Below are 9,840 nucleotides of genomic sequence, written 5' to 3'. Positions count from 1 at the left end.
GGGTCCCAGTGTACATTGGTAAGGTTTTCTCCCTGGAAGAGTCAGGTTGACAACATGATAGCATCTTCAATTTGGTGTCTGAAATAGCATTGAGATACAAAGATCATTTTTTTTAAATAATCTGGAATTTAAAGACAGAAATATAGGAGCTAAGATTTGAGATTTCCGTCTTGGAAAGAATTATTAGAAATAATTTTTCGAAATATTCCAAGGAGCCCATGACATTACTGATGATTGCTGGAGCCTGAGAGCCAACATGCAGGTCAGCCAAAGGTATAACCTTGGAGGTGGCATCAGGGTAGAAAATAGAACTAGAAAGCTGCATCAGGAAAGAGAGTAGCTCCCAAGTTGGTGCTTTTTTTTCCTTCTGTCAATAAGATTTATAAAAAAGTCTGATTTTGACATAAAACATTTCTCATTATTTTCTGTGGAGACTATTTTTGGACCATTAGACTGAGCAAGTTAAATTCACCTCTTAGACCTCTGATAAGTGATGCCCAGGTTTGAACTTGATGAAATTACCAATCCTGTACTCTAGATTGGATGAAATTTCCAGCAGGAAGTTCATTTGTCTGAAAACATCTCCAAGGACTCTTCTGTAAATCAGATCTCTTTGGTAGGAGGTGGTAGGTGTTTTTGTATGGAGAAATCAATCCTGTGAAGGTACTTTTTCTTGGAAACATAGATTCAGAAGCAGCCACGAAAGCTGTCATGCATGTCCTTGAAGGATTCATTAGAAGAATGTGCCTTGATTTCATTCTCGTCCGTTGAAATGGGACTGCCCAGAAGATCACTAACACCGTGATGCTTTGCTCTGATCTTGTAGACTGAAGAGGAACGAGGACCACCAAGACGACGTGGGGAGGTCCATACAGGACTGTCCTTCTCCTTTCTCCTTCAGAACAGACACACTGGCATGCAGTTAGAATTATCCATCACTGCACGCAGAATTGCAGAGAGGGTGCGTTTCTTTCCTTGGTGATGTATGGGGGAGCAGAGGTGTTCATTTTGAGGGAGATTTAGTTCCTGTATCTGGTTTCCCATTGACCATAACTCTGGGCATTCAGGGTTGAGGGAGTTTGAACAGAGGTTATGCAAACAGGCTCCAATGACCCAGCTTCAAAGCCCTGAATTAGTTAAACAAACAAAAATACTTAATGGTAAATCATTCTTTCCTTGTGTGAAAAAACAAACAAGATTATCAAAAATAATTTTATCCTGTTACAGTAGTTTTGAATACACACACACACACACACACACACACACACACAGGTTTACACAGCTCACCTTCTTGTATATGGTGCTGTGTTTGGACTTGGAACTTAGGTATGTTCTTCAGGTTAGGTCTTTGCCACAGCACTGATCTATCTCCTTGGTTGAAAATTTATTATGAGACTTCTTTGAACATATTAAGGCAAGCACTGTGCCCTGTGATAGTTGCACATTGATATCAATATGAAGAACATAGACATGCATTCTTAGAATGAAAAGTTGCCATACATTAGTTCTTCCATCCACAATGATTTCATGTCTGCAGCATATATTTTATGTGTTGTATTAAATGGGCATGAGTGGGAAGTGTTTTGACTTCTGTTCTATTTTTGTAGACTGAGAATGCAAGTCTTGAAGACACTCCAGATGAGGAAGGACCAACATTTCCTCTGGCACTGCCAGCATGCCCTCACGAGGGTGACAAGCGGGATGAAAATCATCCTGCGTAATAAAAAGGACAACTCTACAACCCAAATAAGTAAATTTAATGAGTCAGTGTCTTCATTTAAAGTTTTAGATAAAGAGAGAAATGGAGAAATGAAGGAAGTGGCATCATCACTACTTATGGAATTCCTGGAAATATGAAGCTGACTTGTTCTCTGAATTTGACTGTTTAAAGATAATTGCTTCACTCAGTAATATCCCTATTAGTATAGATGTGATTATTTGATTGCCAATAACAATTGCTAATAATATAGATCATGCATTAATTCTTATAAGAAGAATATAAAAACTATTCTCATAAGTATAATTATAGTGGCAGTATCGACGTGTCCATCTTTGAGAGATTAAACTTTGAATTAAGTGGTGAAAATGAACTGAAGGAAGGCTGGCAGTAGAACAGTGGGTTATGCAGAACTGGCACAAAGTGTGAGGAACAGTGTAAGGAAACCAGTTCGAGCCCATGGCTCCTCACCTGCAGGGCAGTCATTTCACAGGCAGTGAAGTAGATTTGCAGGTGTCTGTCCATCTCTCCCTCACTCTGTCTTCCCCTCCACTCTATTTCTCTTTGTCCTATCCAACAAAAAGAACAGCATTAATAATAACAATAAGGGCAACCAAAATGGGAAAAAGTAGCCTCCAGTAGAAGTGGGTTTGTAGTGCAGGCACCAAGCACCACCAGTAACCCTGGAGGCAAAAATAATAAATAAATGAGACTGAAAAATATACATTGATATTGCACCAAAGTAAAAGACTCTGGAGTGTGTGGCAGGGAAAATACAGGTGCTAGCAAAGGATGACAGGGGACCCACTGGGAGTTGTACCGTTATGTGGAAAACTGAGAAATGTTATGCATGTACAAACTATTATGTCTACTGTCAACTGTAAAACATTAATCTTCCAAAAAAGAAATTAAAAAATTTAAAAATGTATGGAACACAAATGAAAAAGAGAAATATAATAATCTTGGCAAAAATAATTTTTCTCAGGAGGCAAGATTTGTAAAAATGATAACCGGTTCTATAATGAAATACTTAAATTTAAATCTATAGTGAAATATTCCCACGAGGGAATGGGGCCAGAGCTAAATAAACAAAATAATGGAAAAACAAATGATTGTATATCAGGGTTCCAATGACATCAAATACAATGTTTAGAATATTTCTTCTTTTTAATTCTTTTAATTTTATTTTTTATTTTATTTATCTGTTTATTTTATATTTATTTTTATTTTATTTATTTAGTCCCTTGTGTTGCCCTTGTTGCTTTATTGTTGTAGTTATTAATGTTGTTGTCGTTGTTGGATAGTACAGAGAGAAATGGAGAGAGGAGGGGAACACAGAGAGGAGGAGAGAAAGATAGACACCTGCAGACCTGCTACACCACCTGTGAAGCGACTTCCCTGAAGCTGGGGAGCCAGGCTTCGAATGGGATCCTTACGCCAGTCCTTGTGCTTTGTGCCACCTGTGCTTAACCCGCTGCGCTACAGACCGACTCCCTCTTTTTAATTTTTTAAGTCTTTATTCATTGATTTATTGAATAACCAGAAGTTGAGAGGGACGGTGGTTATAGAGAGGGAGAAAGACAGAGAGACGCCTGCAGCACTGCTTCCCCATTCTTGAAGCTTTCCCCCTGCAGGTGGACACAGGGGACTCTAACCTGGCTCCTTGTGACATGTAACATGTGAGCTCAACCAGATGTGCCACCGTTGAATCCTATGACTAGAATACTTCAGTCAATAGGAAATTGCAAATACACTGTTGCCTGCCCATCTAACCAAAGACATGCAGCACCCATGTAGGTGAAACCCCAAACTCACAGGTATATGATACCTGTGTGTATTTGCAGCCATTATTACAGCCCAATTTATTTGCTACACAATAGACATTCATCATAAATATTTGTAAAATTCACATTGCAGCTGTCATTTTCTGTCCAAAAACTGCAAAGTGCCGTCTTCATGTCCCTGTTTCTCAGACTATAAATGAAAGGATTCAGGCTGGGAGGTAATACAGAATACATCACAGACATAAAGAGATTCAGTGATGATGAAGAATAGGCAGCTGAACTGAAATATGCCAAAAATGTGGAAAAGAGGAATTAAATCACCACAGTGAGGTGGGGAAAGCAGGGGGAGAAGGATTTCAACCTGCCTTGGTCAGAAGGTATTCTCCGAACTGCAGAGAAAAGATGAACATAGGAAATGACCATGAAAATGAAGCAAACAAAAACAAACAGCTAGCTACAATAAATGCATATTCTAGAATTTCATCCCCAAAACAAGTGTGAGCAGGGAGAGACATCACAGAAGAACTGAGGCACTACATTGGGGCCACAGAAACAGGTAGAGAATGTCCCTGCCTCATGGAGGGATCTATAGACACAGTCTCTGAGCCACGCCACCGTTACCATCTGTACACAGGACCTTTGTTCATGATGGTCTCATAGTGCACAAGGTGGCAGATGGCAGCATAACAGTCACTAGCAGGAGAGCATACTCTGTGCCTGCCAAAAAGAGGACCAGGAAAACCTGAGAGGCACAGCCCACAAAGGAGATGGAGTGGCTGTTGGTCAGGGTGTTCATGATGCACGTGGAGACAGTGGTGGAAATGTAGCAGATGCCAATCAAAGACAAGATCTTCAGGAAGAAGTACATGGGGGAATGGGGCTGCTGGTCAAGGGAGGTGAGAGTGACAATGAGCAGGTCCCCAGCAGAGCTGCCAGGTAAACCTGAAAGAACACAGAGGCACAGGGTCTCTATACACCTGGTCATTAGAGATTCCCATGAGCAGAAATTCAGTCACAAAAGTCACATTGCTTCATTTCTCAGGCAAGAGTTTTTTTCTGTGGAAGAAAAGATATCAGAGGCTCAATCAGTTGTGTTCATTCCATTTACTCTGCTTTCTCTCAATTCTTCACATGACGTGATCTAGAGTGATAGGTGGCTCATCAGAGCAAAAACACAGTACACAGTTTCTTCTGTTGTGATATTTATGGAGAGAAAATTTAAATATGAATGGTGTTAAGGGCAATATCATGAGAAAGAAAAATGTAGCAAAATGGTGCCTATTGTCTCTCCAGAAACAGGAAGGATGTTGTCTCCATTCTGATCAGAGTGGTTATAGTTACAAAGCCTTGGGAAGCAATAAGACTAGAATGTATCTAACATCTTCCAGAGCAATTGAAATTGAATGCAAAATATGTGTTTCCTTTGATTACATCCAGGTACTCTTGAGGAATAATCTTGAATTTCACTCTTGACAAAACACTAATGTACACACACATGCAAAAATATGGTTGTCTGAGAACACAAAATTAAGGATGTTCTTCAGCAGATCCTGTACATTTCTTAGTCTATCAAAGAGAGAAAACATGGAAGGGAAATAAATTACCTCACCAAATAATTAAGTGAGCAGATAGAAATATGCAAATTATTCTCCTCTCAAGCCAGAAGTAGCAGCTGAGATATCTACTATGAAAATGATCGCATTCCATTTTTGGCTCTCCATTCTCCTGTTAGATTGTCAAGGAGGAAATCAGAAGAGGCGGTGAACACCGAGAGATGGGGCATGATTTTCTGTTTCATCCCTTAGTTCTATGTCCTCATTAGAGTGGCGCAATAGTCTGTGTGAGGTACAAACTCTTCACAAGGACTCTTACACTTAGCAGTGGCTGTGGATTCCTTATCTCAACAGCTGAAGTACAAGCACAATTCCTGTGGGGTCCTGTCGGCTGCCACTTTCGCTGAGATGTTACGGCACTGGGTCAAGGTCATTCCTCCTTTGCTCACACAGATCTCCATTATGTAATTAGGATGGGAACTAAGGAGGAGAATGCTCATTATTTTCTCCAAAAAGAAATTCATCCCTCAGGAAGTAGAGGGAAATCTTAATCATTTTTCAGTAGCATATCTGATTCAAATATATGAAGTCAGTAGATACTTTGACCCAGTAGAGCACACGGCTTACCATCTAGGATGCCCTGAATGTGATCACTAGCACCACAGAGGACGACACTGAAGCAGCTTCGTGATGTTCGCCTGTGCTGTGTGCTTCTCTGTCTCTTCTCTCCACTTCCTCTTGCTGCTAAAAAATTAATGAATGGGGGACAGGTGGTGGCACAGTTGGTTAAGTGTGCAAGGACCCATGTTCAAGCCTCTGGTCCCCCACCTGCAGGGGGTAAGCTTCATAAATGGTGAAGCAAGGCTGCAGGTATATCTACCTCTTCCTCTCTCTACTTTCTTCTCCTATCTGAATTTCTCTTTAACTCTACAAAATAATAAACAGAAATATAGGGTTGTTTTTTTTTTTTTTTACTTTTTTTTTAATAATGAATGCAGTTTATTGTGGGTGATGGCTCATTATGTGAGAGTGCTTGGAATGTTACCATGATTAGAAGAAAGTATGCAATTGGAACACTTAAAGAAAAATATCTGTATCCTCTTTTCAGATAGAGAGGCAGAGAGAGAGAAAGACAGAGTGTCAGAGAAAGAGACAGAAAGACCACAGGACCAAAGCTTCCTTCAGTGTACTGGAGGCATGCTCAAATTTGGCAACATTGTGTGGCAGTGCAATACAATGCCTTAAGTGAGCTACCTCTCAGAAACTTATTTTTTCCATTTTGGAGTTTTGATTTCTCAAGTTGGCTTTCTCAGTCTCACTTATTTCACTAATGATTATGTGTTCCCCACTCTGCTAATCTATGTTGTCCGAGGTCCAGCTTCCTTGAGATTGACTAGTGTAGCTATCTATTTATGCAGCGCAACTTTTATTCATGTCTGTGTTATGGATGCTTCATCTGTTCCTAAACTTGGGTAGTGCTTATAATGCTGCCATATATGTGGCATATCATCTTTTTTCTAAAAGAGCCAAACTTTATTGGATGATTCAAGAATTATCTCATTTATTACATATATGATGGGGAATTTCACATGATGCAGAGAAAAGAGCAGAGAGACAAGTCAAAGCGGCACTATAGTATGTAGTGCTGGTTATCAGAACTCAAACTCAGGTAAGAAAGTCCAGTGTTCTACCTGTTGTCTTAATTTGCATGTCTCTGACTATCAGTGACCTAGAGCAGTTTTTCATATATTTGTTAGCCTTCTGGATCTCCTCTGTAGTGAATGTTTTGTTCATATCCTCTGTCCATTTTCGGATGGGGTCATTTTATTTTTTTTTGGTGCTAAGTTTGCTGAGCTCTTTATATATTTTGGTGATTAGTTTCTTGTCTGATGTATGGCATGTGAAGATCTTCTCCCATTCTGTGAGGGATCTCTCTGTTTGTTTAATAGTTTCTTTGGGTGTGCAGAAGCTTTTCAATTTGAGATAGTCCTATTGGTTTGTTTCTGCTTTAGTCTTCCTTGCAATTGGGTTTGATTCATCAAAGATGTCTTTGATGAATCAAAGGAACGTGTTTTACCAATGTTTTCCTCTAAGTATTTGATTGTTTGGTTGTTTCTGGTCTGACATCGACGTCTTTGATCCATTTGGAGTTGATTTTTGTTTCTGGTGAGATAAACTGGTTCAATTTCATTCTTCTGCATGTTTCAACCCAGTTTTCCCAGCACCATTTATTGAAGAGAGCCTCCTTCTTCCATTTAATCCTTTGGGCCCCCTTATCAAAGATTAGATGTCCATAGGTGTGGGGATTTATTTCTGGGATTTCAATTCTGATCCACACGTCTGTGTGCCTATTTTTGTTCCAGTACCGTGCTGTTTTGCAGATGATGGCTTTATAGTATAGTTTAAGGTCTGGGAGTGTGAAGCCTCCATTTCTGTTTCTTTTCCTCAAGATGGTTTTGGCAATTCTAGGTGTTTTCAGGTTCAAGATAATTGATTGTAGTGTTTGTTCTATTCTGTTAAAGAAGCTTGGTAGAACTTTGATGGGTATTGCATTACATTTGTATATGGCTCTGGGGAGAATATTCATTTGATGATATTTATTCTTCCAATCCATGAGCATGGAATATCTTTCCATTTCTTGGTATCAATTTCTATTTCCTTGAGTAGCGACTCATAGTTTTCAGAATATAAGTCTTTCTCTTCTGTGGTCATCTTGATTCCTAGCTATTTGATTGATTTTGCTGAAACAGTAAATGGGAGTGATTTCTGGATGTCTTCTACTTCTTCAGATTTAGTGTTTGCATAAAGAAATGCCACTGATTTTTGTACATTGATTTTGTATCCTGATATCTTGCTATATTGCCCAATAACTTCCAGTAGTTTACTGCTGGATTCGGTAGGTTTTCCTATGTATACCATCATATCATCTGCAAATTGACGTCTTCCCTTCCATTCTGTATTCCTTTGATTGCCTTCTCTTGCCTGATTGCTATGGTAAGAATTTACAGTACTATGTTGAAGAGTAATGGTGTCAGAGGACAGGCCTGTCTAGTCCCCGATCTGAGGGGGAATGCTTTCAGCTTCAGTCCATTGAATATGATGTTGGCTGTAGGTTTGCTATATATAGACCCCACTATGTTGAGTAATGTCCCATCTATTCCCATGTTTTGTAGAGTTTTGAGCATTAATGGTGTTGGATTTTGTGAAAGGCTTTCTCTGCCTCTCTTGAGATAATCATGTGGGTTTTGGCTTTGCATTTATTGATGTGGTGAATGACATTGATTGACTTATGGATGTTAAAGGAGCCTTGCATTCCTGGGATGATTCCCACCTGGTCATGAATGACAATCTGTTTGATATGTTGCTGTATCCGGTTGGCCAAGATCTTGTTTAATATTTTGGCATGTATGTTCATCAGCGATATAGGTCTGTAGTTTTCCTTTTTTGTTGTGTTCCTCTCAGCTTTTGGTCTTAGGGTGATGTTGGCTTCATAGAAGGTGGAAGGAAGTATTCCTGTTTCTTCAGTCTTGTGGAAAAGCTAACTGTTTCCTGAAAGTTTTGTAGAATTTGTTTTTGAAGCCATCTGGTCCAGGACTTTTGTTGTTGGGGAGATTCTTAATAAGGGTTTCAATTTCTTTGTCTGTGATTGGTGCATTTAGATTTTTTAGTTCTTCTTGGTTCTGTTTTGGAAGGGCATATACTTCTAGGAATTGTTCCATTTCTTCCAGATTCTCTAGCATAGTGGTGTGTAGTTCTTCATCGAAGTTTGTTGTTTTCGACGGGTTATGTTGTTTTCAATGGGCTGGCTTCACGGGCAGGTAACAGACAACCAGGGACTCATGGTTGAGCTGTAGGCAGTATCTCTTTATTCATGCTGGACGCAGCACAATCTAACACGAGCTAAGCTAAACTCAAGGTACAGTACTGTAAAACTCACAATGCTGTCTTTATATATACTTGCCAAGTAAGGTGGAAACAAGATGTGACATAGAGAGAGTGGAGAGAAAAGTGACTGGTGAAAATCAGAGTGTGACAAAGAGGGGGCAGATTAGGCGAGAATCCTATCACTGAACCACAAATGCCCTGGAGGGAGGATGGAACTTGTTAACAGTGGTTATGTAAATAGAATGAAGTGGTTTTGTAAATAGAATAGTGTTACGCAGGGGGGATTTAAACCAAATGAAACAGAAGGTGTCTCATACATACCAACAATTCCCCCTTTCTTTTTAACTAATGGCCATTGTGGGGTGAACAGAAACGTATATTGTACAGGCGTTTTCAAAAGAACTGGCATAAGACATGGAAAACAAAATAGGTGAGCAGCAATAACCAATGTGATGTCAACGGGAACGTTTCTTGCCTCAAAGGGCAAGGCCTAGCAGGCGAAGTGGCATTTCTTTCCTCTGGGAATGCTTCATGCCTCTGGGGGCATCTCTTGCCTCAAAGTGCGTTTCCTGCCTCTGTGGGCATCTCTTGCCTCTTGGGACGCTTCATGCCTCTGTGGGCATAACCTAATAAGGAGGGGGAGTTTTCTGCCTCTGGGGAAGAGCCTGCAGGCGAGGGGACATGGTGTATAAAGTCTCAAGGCAATTGGCTGAAGTTAGTCTTTGAGAAACACAGCAGCGTGTACCAGTAAGTCCGATGGAGGTGTCAATCCAAAGTAGCTGACCACAGAAGAAAATGCCAGAGGTTGAAATGCTGCACGTCTGTCTCGATGGGGAATGTCAGCCACCAGAATTCTGCTTTTCTGTAGAGAGTGATCTTTGGAGTCTGTGAATCTGTTTCT

General features: G+C 40.1%; 1 pseudogene; it reads right to left on the bottom strand.

Moving 5' to 3' along the window:
- Nucleotides 1-3,579: 3,579 nt before the first annotated feature.
- LOC132540163 (olfactory receptor 14A16-like) lies at nt 3,580-5,515 on the bottom strand (annotated as a pseudogene).
- Nucleotides 5,516-9,840: the final 4,325 nt, after the last annotated feature.

This window comes from Erinaceus europaeus, chromosome 9 (genome assembly GCF_950295315.1).
Source record: "Erinaceus europaeus chromosome 9, mEriEur2.1, whole genome shotgun sequence".
NCBI lineage: Eukaryota > Metazoa > Chordata > Mammalia > Eulipotyphla > Erinaceidae > Erinaceus > Erinaceus europaeus.
The sequence above is the reverse complement of the archived record's forward strand: the minus strand, read 5'-3'. Positions and strand labels throughout refer to the sequence as shown.